Source organism: Heteronotia binoei, chromosome 10, assembly GCF_032191835.1.
Source record: "Heteronotia binoei isolate CCM8104 ecotype False Entrance Well chromosome 10, APGP_CSIRO_Hbin_v1, whole genome shotgun sequence".
NCBI classification, from domain to species: domain Eukaryota; kingdom Metazoa; phylum Chordata; class Lepidosauria; order Squamata; family Gekkonidae; genus Heteronotia; species Heteronotia binoei.
Window position 1 is genome coordinate 89,196,003 of NC_083232.1, and position 10,258 is coordinate 89,206,260.

The window sequence follows — 10,258 nt, forward strand, 5'->3', positions numbered from 1 at the left end:
CACACCGATTGATATGAGCAAATTTTGCCACTAGTTCTAAAAGACCAAGATAATTGCCATTTGGAGATCCAATGTGTTCATTGTCTACTCTGAATGGTAAGCCTCGTTCTACAAGAGTGCATATTACAATAATTCTCTCCATGACATGCCGCCAGTACTGCTGTTCCGCTTTTATTTGTTCCTCTAGCTTGGAAGTTAATGTTTGCCCTCGCTTCCTTGTTAGGTAGGCCAACATGGCATTCCTATGCTTCTCTGAGTTTTCATGAGTTTGGATAAGATGGGGGATTTGCCAGTCATCAAACCCTTCAGTAGCTAAAGCTGTGGAAGAAGATGCAAGGTTTGGAAAGAATTTACAAACAAAGCAATAAATCCTGTTTTTTGAGGGAGAATATACAAGCCACTCTCGGCTATATGTTTTCCCATTTGCTTTTGTTGAATAAAAAAGAGCTTTTGTGCAAAACCTGGACTGCTTTTTGTACACTTGCTTGGAAATTGAAAATAGTCCACAATGAATGATGCAGAACTTGAGAGGGACCCCTCTCTACCCAATAGGATACTTCCTCATGAGATAATTCTGACGACAAGCCAACATCTGTTAAAGTAGATCTATGTTTGGCATTAACTTGATCTGCATCTGGAACATCTTGGACTTGGCCTATCTTACCAGGTGTGAATGGCAAAATCTGACTATTTACATTATTTTCTTGTAGCTCTTTAGCCTCCCCCCTTCCAGTAAGTGACTCTTGAATTAGTTCTATATTTTCAGTTTGAGTCAGCATCATGGCTGCTTCCTCATTATCAGCATGCTGTTCCACATCCTGCTTCACTGTTTCTCTTTCAGGGAGGTTTTTGTCTGGTTGCATGCTAGTAGTTGGCTCAGGCTGGATAACTTAATTGCTGCTCTTGTTGCTTCAATGAGTGGTTGATGCATGAAAGCAGTGATTGGTCTTAACTTCATTACCATAGCATTTTCAAGTCTCTGTCTCTTGCGCTTGCTAGCACCACTTTCAAATCTTTTACTCATGCTCAGATGAGAATCTAAAAATAAAAAGTAAAATTAATCTTCAACTGGATAAACACACAGATCAGAGGTCCATCAGTGGCTATTGGCACAAAGATGGTTGCTGCTGAAGAGTTACAGAATTCAGTTTTCCACTGCGGCGAAACGGGCACCCACCCTCAGCCTTGAGGGACTGTCTGAGTACCTGCTTCGCCTTCCCACCTCCTTGGTGGGCTTCTGTCACTCTTCAGTAGCTGCCACCACTCAGTGACTTCCCTATGCCTTTCTTGAGGGGCAGTGAGACCCCTCTGGCTGACTCCTGGGGTTTGGAGATGAAAACCCCTAACTTTGGCTTTCTCCTGGAGAGTTGACACCTGCCCATTGTTGTGCCTTTTCCCTCCCAGGACCCTTCTTAAGGCATTGGTAGTTGGCAGAGCAGGGGAGGTTCCATGGTCAGAGCACCAGACTGGGGTTTTAAACAAAGAACAAAGATTTTATTGACTATTTACAAGTAACAGGATTTTAAACACAAAAGGGCATTTTAAATCAAACTGTAGTGTATCGGCAGCCATATGTGCCATGCGCAGAGGCGACTGGGCGATCCCAGGCGCCTCCAGCGCAGGGCGCGAAATCCCCGCCAATCACCAGCTGTGGCGGGAAGTTTAACTGGTCAGGATTGGCCTGACCTGTCCAGTAGGCTGTACCGGGGATTGTACATAAGCGGGACCCGGCCCGCCTGTTCCCTCTCTTGCAACGTGCTCCTAATAAAGAATGTTGCCCTACTTGCGTCTCCCGATCGAGTACGTTACACAAACACAGAAAGGAAAACACCACCGGGCACAAATAAAATAAGACAAAACGCAATTCCTCTATCCTTGAACCGATCCCTATACTTATTTTCCCTCAGGATGAGGTTCAGTTACCAACCTTGCAGCCTGGCCTCCTGTCTTCTACAGGTAGTTCTGGATCCCTCCCCACCGCTGCCGTCCGAGGGGAAGAGGAGAGGGGAGACTGAGGTGCCTCCTCTCCCCTCCTACCACAGGGCAGAGTGCAAACTGTCCAGAAGCTGACAGGCTTGGGTGTGTGCAGGGGTGGAATTCTAGCAAGAACTCCTTTGCATATTAGGACACCCCCCTCCCCAATGTAGCCAGTCCTCCAAGAGTTTACAAGGCTGTTGAAAGCTCTTGGAGAATTGGCTACATCAGGGGTGTGTGGCCTAATATGCAAAGGCGCTCCTGCTAGAATTCCTCCCCTCCATTGGCGCCCGAGGCAAGAACCCCCCTCTGCCCCCCCTAGATCCGGCCCTGAGCCTGTCAGATTGCCAGACACCAGAGAGGGGCTTTGCAGAACATAATTCTTCGGTAAAGGAATGTTCGCACAGCATCCCTTTGTCTTTCGTTGGAACCTGCTTTTTGTACCTAATGTCCTAGCTTGTTCTCTTGCCTTTTGGGGTGGAAACAGGAACGAGTGCAGCGATTCTTAAGGGTTAATTAAAAGTTTTCTTGCGAGGAATGTATATCCTTCATTGAGCAGCTGCTGGAAGCCGGGGAGGGGATTAGCTGATTGGTGGCAGAGCATGCATTTCCCCTGTGTGAGGATCTCCAGGGTTTTCGCTATCCGTACGTTCCTTCATGCTTCAAAATGCTGTGTCTTTCGGCAGATGCAAAACAGCTTTATAAGATCAATGGTTTCCTAGGCTGTGGGAATTGTTTGTTCTGAATAAAATTGCACGGAATTCTTTTGATTTTTCAATTGAGCAATATGACCATCGTGTGATAGCTGTCTGGTTTCCTCTGGTAAAGTATTTAATTGAATAGGACATTGTACCTAACGATTCATTCTACAAAAAACTGATCTATTTTTGATCTGTATTTAATTTTTGTTTTGTCCTTGTTTACTGTGATTTTCATATGTCAGATCTGAGGTATGCTCAATTGTTGACACTTTGTAATTATTTTATGTAAAGGATAAATAAACTTTATTATTGTGGAAAACAAAACAACTTTACTTTTGCCTGTTTGCTTAAAGCAGATTTGTAAATGTATAAGCTTTTTGCTTACATTGCTGCAAAATGTATGCTTGCCTTTGGCTTTCTTCCTCTTGTTAGACATAACTTCTGGGATGTGATTTTTTTATAAGAACAGCACTTGGCTGTCGCAGGGAATTATGAATTGCAGTGCAAAAAAATAAGTCAGTTGCATTGGCCGGGAATCGAACCCGGGCCTCCCGCGTGGCAGGCGAGAATTCTACCACTGAACCACCAATGCACATACACTGAGATGTGTTTCCAGAGTTGTTTTATGGGGAATGTGGTTCCTAGCTATATTTATTTCCAAGTCTGTTAAAGGATGCATTTCTGTATTCTTGATGATGAAAGTCAACTTTGGAGACTTTATAAATCTAAGTTCTACATCTCCCCCACGCCCTCCTTAAGAGTATCTGGGAGACCCAGATTTAAATCTGCACACTGCCTTAGAAGCTTGCTGGGTGACCTCGGGCTGGGTACGCGCACTGAGCCTAATCTACCTCACAGGGTTCCAGGTAGTCCTGATGGATTTAAATTCCTTTCAAGCTAGTCTGCCTTTGCAAGGTGCTTCATCACTCTGAGCAAAAGGTGCAAAAGCAGTTGACTTCCAAGCGGCAAAAGACCCTCGATAGCACACAGTCTGGAACCAGAGGGCAGTTCTGGGAAAGAACAGTGCAGAAGATCTTAGGCAGGGACTTCAGCAAGTCAAATATGTACAGCAGCAGCCCTTCAGGCAGTTCTAATATTCAGTGTTTGTTGAGTACTGGGGTCGGTGCAGTAAGAGACCAGAGTCGGGAAGTGATTTCAGCAAGCTTTTCTTCAGGAACACACACTCTCTGCACACTGTTCAAACTTCCCGCTCTCTTTTTATACAGTTCTTGCCCCCTTCTGATTGGTCTTTAACTATTTACACGGATTGGCTATTTACAGGGCCCTAAGGGCCTATCAGGGGACAGTATGAGCCTGGATGTTGATAGGCTGCGTATGTTTCAATCCTTCCCCTGATTGGGCACGCTTAGGACTTCTGTGAAACCCTGATGCGGTGCTCAAGCTCTGGCTAGTTCGGCTTCCCTCCAAAGGTAACAGTTCTCCCATTTGAGCCCAGGACACAACAGTGTTTATTTTAAAAATATTTTACACAAAATAATTAGCTTACAAAATACTGGCAGAAAATATATCCCAAAACAAAGTTAGAACTCCCCCCTGCCCCAGATCTTTCAGATTCAACTTGGCTGTTGGACCTTTTCTAATATGCCACTTTTCTCAAGAGAACTTTCCGTCATCTCAGGTGTTACTTGTTCACTGTTTCGATGGATGTGCATTTTCCCATCTTGCCACTATGCAGTGTTCAGCGATGGTTACGAAAGCGAAAATCTTTTCCAAATCTAACTCTTCTACCGTTTTCTCTTCCGTGTTAACTTCATACTATTTCTTTTGGATCTAGATGATAGGAAGTTTCTGCCTTTTTTTCGAATCCTCAATAAAGATGGAACAGCCCCTCCTAATGGCTAGACAGCTTCAAAAAATATAAATCCAATCAGTTTTGTTACTCCTGAACCTTTAACATATACTTAATACATAGGAATAAATAATTGAAAAGTGGTAAATGCTTAAAACAGCAACACTCTTACAGTATTTCCTTACAGTATCTCCTTGATGCCCACCCTCCTGTTTCCACCACCCGTTATGCATTAGCACTGGGATAATATACAGGGATATAATGCACAGCCTCTATTATCTAGCAATAATAGTAATGACCAGTTGCTCATAGGCCAGACAAGACCCCTGGTTGGGCCACTTCTGACCCATGGGCCATATGTTTGGCACCCCTGCTCTAAGGCAGGGGTCCCCGGGCCGCGGACCGGTCCCAGTCCGTGGCCTGTTTCCAAGTGGGCCGCGTAGCCGCCCGTCCTCGCCCCCCCCACAGCCTTGCCGTCCCCCGTTTATACCACTTTAAGGCTGGGGAAAGTGCCATGAAGCGCTTTCCAGGCTGATCTCCCCCATCCCCTGCTGATCAGCTGATCCAATCAGCGGGGGAAACCGTGGCAGCAGCGATTAGCAACCGCTGAAACAGCCGCACTGCCGTGGTTTTCCCAGCCGATTGGATCAGCCGATCGGTGGGGGAGGAGGTCGATCTGGAAGGCGTTTCACCTTCTCTGGCCTTAAATTGGTAAAAACGGGGCTGTGAGGCTGCGCGGGGGCGGGCGGCAAGGCTGTGGGGAGTGGGGCAGAGGAGAAAGGAGGAAAGGGGGGGGAGGCGCTGCGGGGGAGGGGCAGCTGCTGGCTCTGGGGCTGCAGTGGGCCGGCCATCCCTGGGACCGGTCCCTGGGACAAAAAAGGTTGGGGGCCTCTGCTCTAAAGCCTTTATCAGTAATGCTAACAATTTTGCTGTTTGGTGTAAGTTAATGGATGGCTTATCTGAAGTGGTTAACGTTAATGATGCTTTGTCTTTCTTTGCTATCCTAGTGTTGGCTGTTATCGCCACATCTCCATCCCAGACCTAAATTAAAGCATGTTGCGCTTTAAACTGCTGTGGATGGCAAACAAGGGCACCTTCTTTTGTACAGCTTGCCAGTGGATGAACAATACAATGACAAGTTTTCCTTTCTGTAAAAAACAACAAACTACTATGAAAAGCATTTTTTCAAGAAATTAAGCCAAACATGCAACAACTACTGCACCACCATCCAAACCAACTACACAGAAGACACGTAACTAATGTGGGACGCTAGAAACGAATGCTTTAACTATTTGCAAATATTTTCATGAGTACCCCCCCACCGCACACACACACACACATATCAGACTTTACTGGAGCTCCATATGTTCTTTAAGGCAGCTCATGTCCTGCACCAACTGACTAATTTGTCACATTATGTGTTGCGCTGTGAGTGAAGAGAAAGTAAACTGGTTATTTTCTCAGGTCAGAAACCTCAATTATACTCTAAAATCTAACATGACACTGATCTCAAGAACATTTAGAAACTGTGTAGCCAGACCAGAGAACATCTCTAGTTGTTCCCAGGCAAATGCTGGGCCCCCATGCCCAGTGCTCCAGCTCCACCCAATTACAAACCTTGTCATTTGGTACTGTGCTTGTGGCTGATTGCATCACACTGCAGAGACCACCCATGCAGTCAATGTAGAGCAATCGTGGTGGGCTGAAATTGTCACAACCAGGGAAGGAGTCATGGTATAGTAAACAACCCAAAGACGACACAAATGCACCTGTGCTATAATGAATTAAATTACCTCAATGTAAATACTGCATTATTTTCATTGGTATAATAAAGATTTACATATGACATTGTCATTAATCTCTGCTTATAACAATATAAGAGAAACACACATATTTTCATTCAAATTCTCTATCCGATCACAGTTTCATGCGTTTCAAGTAACAAAGTGGAAGGGTTTACACGTATTAGTTATCAACGCAATAAAGCACACAATTATATCTTTTAAAGTACGTTTAACTGTTTAGATGTCCTGAAGTCCACTGAAGACAGATGAGACACCAGAATTTAGTTCTTAGTTTTGAATACTGTCTTCTACTGATGGACTGTTATAACAGAATGTCATAATGACAATTATAGATAATAAAAGTGATAATTATTTCTTATATTGCAGCTTTAATAATACAGTACAGAAGACTGAACTGTATTAGAATTAACATCACACAATCACACAATTAACATCACACAATTATTTCAATGGACGCCAAATGAAGAGTAGTATTCAATTAATAATATTATAATATTAGTAATTATTTCCTCAGTTTTGTTTTCAATCTCATTCTGTAAATAAAGACTATCAAACTCTGCAGATCAGTGTCCATTTAATCTCTCTCAAATTGTAAAATGATGGCAACACGGAGGGGGCAATAGAATTGAATACCCCTTGTCTGTATCACAATCTGAACCCTTTCCCGAACGATTAACATAAATTTAGAATGTGAAACTCCACAAGGTGGCAGTCTTGGCTTTGATTTCCCCTTCCATTTTCGTATCCTTTGATGTGGATTATAGCAAAGTCAAGTCACAATTTAAGTTCTGTAAATAGTACTCATGTGAGCTGGAAACTTCAGTAACTGGTATTCTTCCTTGGGGGATTCATGGGCCTCTCTGCAATTATTCCCTAAACCAAGTATTTTAAAAAGAGAGAGAATTAATGCCTCCTGCTGTAGTAATGTGCGTGAGATCGAGAGGTGGTGGTGGGAGGCATACCTTAATGTTTTGGGATTGAACTGCAATCTGCTGGGGCCATTTTACAGAGTAATTGTTAAGGCAATCCTAACTATATTTACCCAAAAAGCAAGTCCCGCTTTTTTCAATAGGGCTTACTCCCCTGTATAAGTGCCTAAGATTGCAGCCTGTGCATGTGTGGAAAGGAAACAAGATGGTGAGTGCTCTCTCTCCTCCATCCTTAGGCATTGATCTGGATCATGAAGATAATTTAGTTAGCTGAGGTCTCTTGCTGAATGATAAAAATACCAAAATGTACTCCTGGCTGAAGAGCCCCAGGTTCTAACTGAGCGATTGGAAGGACTGTCAGCATTCTAAGTCTCCGGAAACGTTTTTATGTGGACTTGTCGGGAAAACAGGGTATGCGTATGGATGTCACAATCCACCGTGAAATGATATGAGAGAAAATTGCCCCCCCTTTACATATAATATTTTTTATTTCCAAACAAAATACACGCAACACATCTACAAAATAACTAATTGAAGCAAGACTGACTAAAGCAAAATCAATACATCCAATCTGAAATAATGGATCTAGAACGTCAGATTAGAAAATACAAGTCAGTTGTAAACAAAATCCCAATGCTTCTTTGGCAATTTGCAGTCTTTTGATTTGCTAGAAGTAACATTGAAAAAAAGGAAACAATTTTCCCTCAAAGTTTGACTTATACGATGGATTATCTGCCAATAGAATTTGAGACCCTGTTTTGTCAGATATCAGATTGTCCCAAGTCTTAAGGAACAATTTCCTAACAGTTGAGATCTAGCCTTGGGATCTTTGGCGATAAGGTGGAAGCGGAGGAGCTGACACCCCAGCCCATCCGGACCATTTGTTTATTCTTTTTCTTTTGTTGCATGGAGCCCCTTGCATGGTTTCACGTGATGCCCTCTCCTCCTCTCTTGATGCCCTCATCTCCTCAATGAACTCCATATGCTCCACTCTTCCAGCATTCAACATTGCTTTGCTCTTATGTGTGGTATGTTGATGCTCCCCAACCTTCTGTAGAGCTGATACACACTGCTTTCTGGCCCTAATTAGAGCCAGGTGTGACTCTGGAGACAGCGCCGCCATTATGGCCCATCGTGGTATACCTATGAGACGAAGAGGTAGGATTAGTCAGAGCATGGCGATTCTTTTGTCAGCCTCCGTGGGTCCTGCCCTGAGAGAGGAGGAGAATGCTGACTCCAGGGCACGATTTCTTGCCTTTGCTTCTGCGCTTCCTCAGACTGCAGCCAGGACGTTGGTCTTAGCCCCCCACAGCCACCCTGTGCTTCATCTTTCTCCATGTACCTGAGAGGACTTCCCCCCTAGCAGGCAGGATGCAATGAGCTTCAACCCCCAACCACCTCCCTCGTCCTCCGGCAATCCCCAAGAGGCTTTCATTTTGGGAGGATGGCGTCCCGTGCCCATTTCAGGGAGCCGTAAGCAAGGCTGGGTCTGCTCCAGTGTTTTCTCCACAGCGGCATGCAGGGTTGCGTTGTTGAGGAGCAACATCGTCATTTAGGGTGGAGGGTACCAGTTAGGGCTGGGAGGCCTCTGGAATAGAAGCTGATGTGAAAACAGCACTGGCCCCTTTGGGCCTGTAACAGACTGGAAGGTTGTTGGTGGGCCAGGGGGATGGGGAGTCTGGGGGCTGAGCCAAGGGCTGGAAACCCGGACGTATCTCATGGTATTACTCGGTTAAATGCACACGGCAACGGTTGACGTGCACCTTCCCACACAGCCCTTCTTTTTATGTTCTTAGGAGCACACTCACAGTTTGGGTCTCTCTGCGTGGCCTTCTTTGAAGCACCTCCCTCAGCTTGCCTGGTTGCTATTGCTCTTGTGGCCCCTTTGGAAGAAAGACATTTCATGTACCACTTGGCAGGGCAGAGTATTACTTAGAGCGATTCAAGGCAGCCGTCTGCAGCAGGCTAGAGGGACAGAGTGGATGGGGAAAGAATGCTGTCCTCTCGTCTTTTAAAAAAAAATAAATAAACAAAACTCTTATTGATAAAAACAAAACAAAAACACACATCATTAAAAATAGATCAAGCTAAAATATACAGGATTTTTTAGTTAAAATGTTTTCTTTAGCGAGATAAGTTATTACAGGAAACATAAACGGCGGGAGAAGTCTGAGAAGATGAATAAACCAGTTTAGTTAAAACAAAGTAGTCCCATATTTTGGTCTCCCAGTGCTGCAGAGACGGAGGATGTTTGTTCTTTCGCTTCCAAGCAAGTTCCGCTTTTGCAACTGATAACAAAATTGATATAATGTCCTTTTTCCTATTCTCGACAGCTGAGCCATTCCAGCAACCTAATAATATTCACCACCGGGTCAGCAGGTAAGTTAATGTCTAACATTTGATTCATCACCAGGATAACATTGCCAGAATTGCAAAATATAAGGACAACACCACCAGACAAACCACATTGTTTAAGACAAACCACATTGTTTAAGCTACAACCCGCAGCGGCGGGAGCAGCGCACCAACCCCAACCTGCAGCGGCGGGAGCAGCGTGGAGCCTTGTCCCCCCCCCCCACTTGGAAGCCCCCCCCACTCTGCGCTGCCGGCCCGGGCACAGGCAGCAGCCGCCGCCGCTGCCATTGCTGCCTCTGCGGCCCAAGCTACAACCCGCAGCGGCGGGAGCAGCGCCCAGGTTGTTTCATGCCCGTTTCAGCCTGTTCTGGGGTGTTCCAGAGGCATTTTGGCCCAGAACGGGGTAATCAAGATGTTGGAATTCACCTTTTTCTTTTCTAGAATATTGTTCTCCAGTTTGTGTGACGCACCCATGTTTTTTTGTGACAGTCTACGTTGTTTTATGCCTGTTCCGTTCGGCCCATTCCGGCTTTTACCCTTTCCCAAATAAAACATCGCTCTTTTTTAACGTTTCCCAAGAGACCTGTTCGTTTTTGCTGCAGCAACCTTGCAAAGTTATTCCTCTGGCCCCTCTTAGCAGAATGCTGAAAGGCTGCTTTCGGCAGCGCAGATGGCCACAGGCCA

General features: G+C 44.9%; 1 non-coding gene across 1 annotated transcript; it reads right to left on the minus strand.

Annotated features, from left to right (window-relative positions):
- Positions 1–3,196: 3,196 nt before the first annotated feature.
- TRNAG-GCC (transfer RNA glycine (anticodon GCC)) lies at positions 3,197–3,267 on the minus strand. The gene has a single exon. It is a non-coding gene; the product is annotated as a tRNA-Gly (tRNA).
- Positions 3,268–10,258: the final 6,991 nt, after the last annotated feature.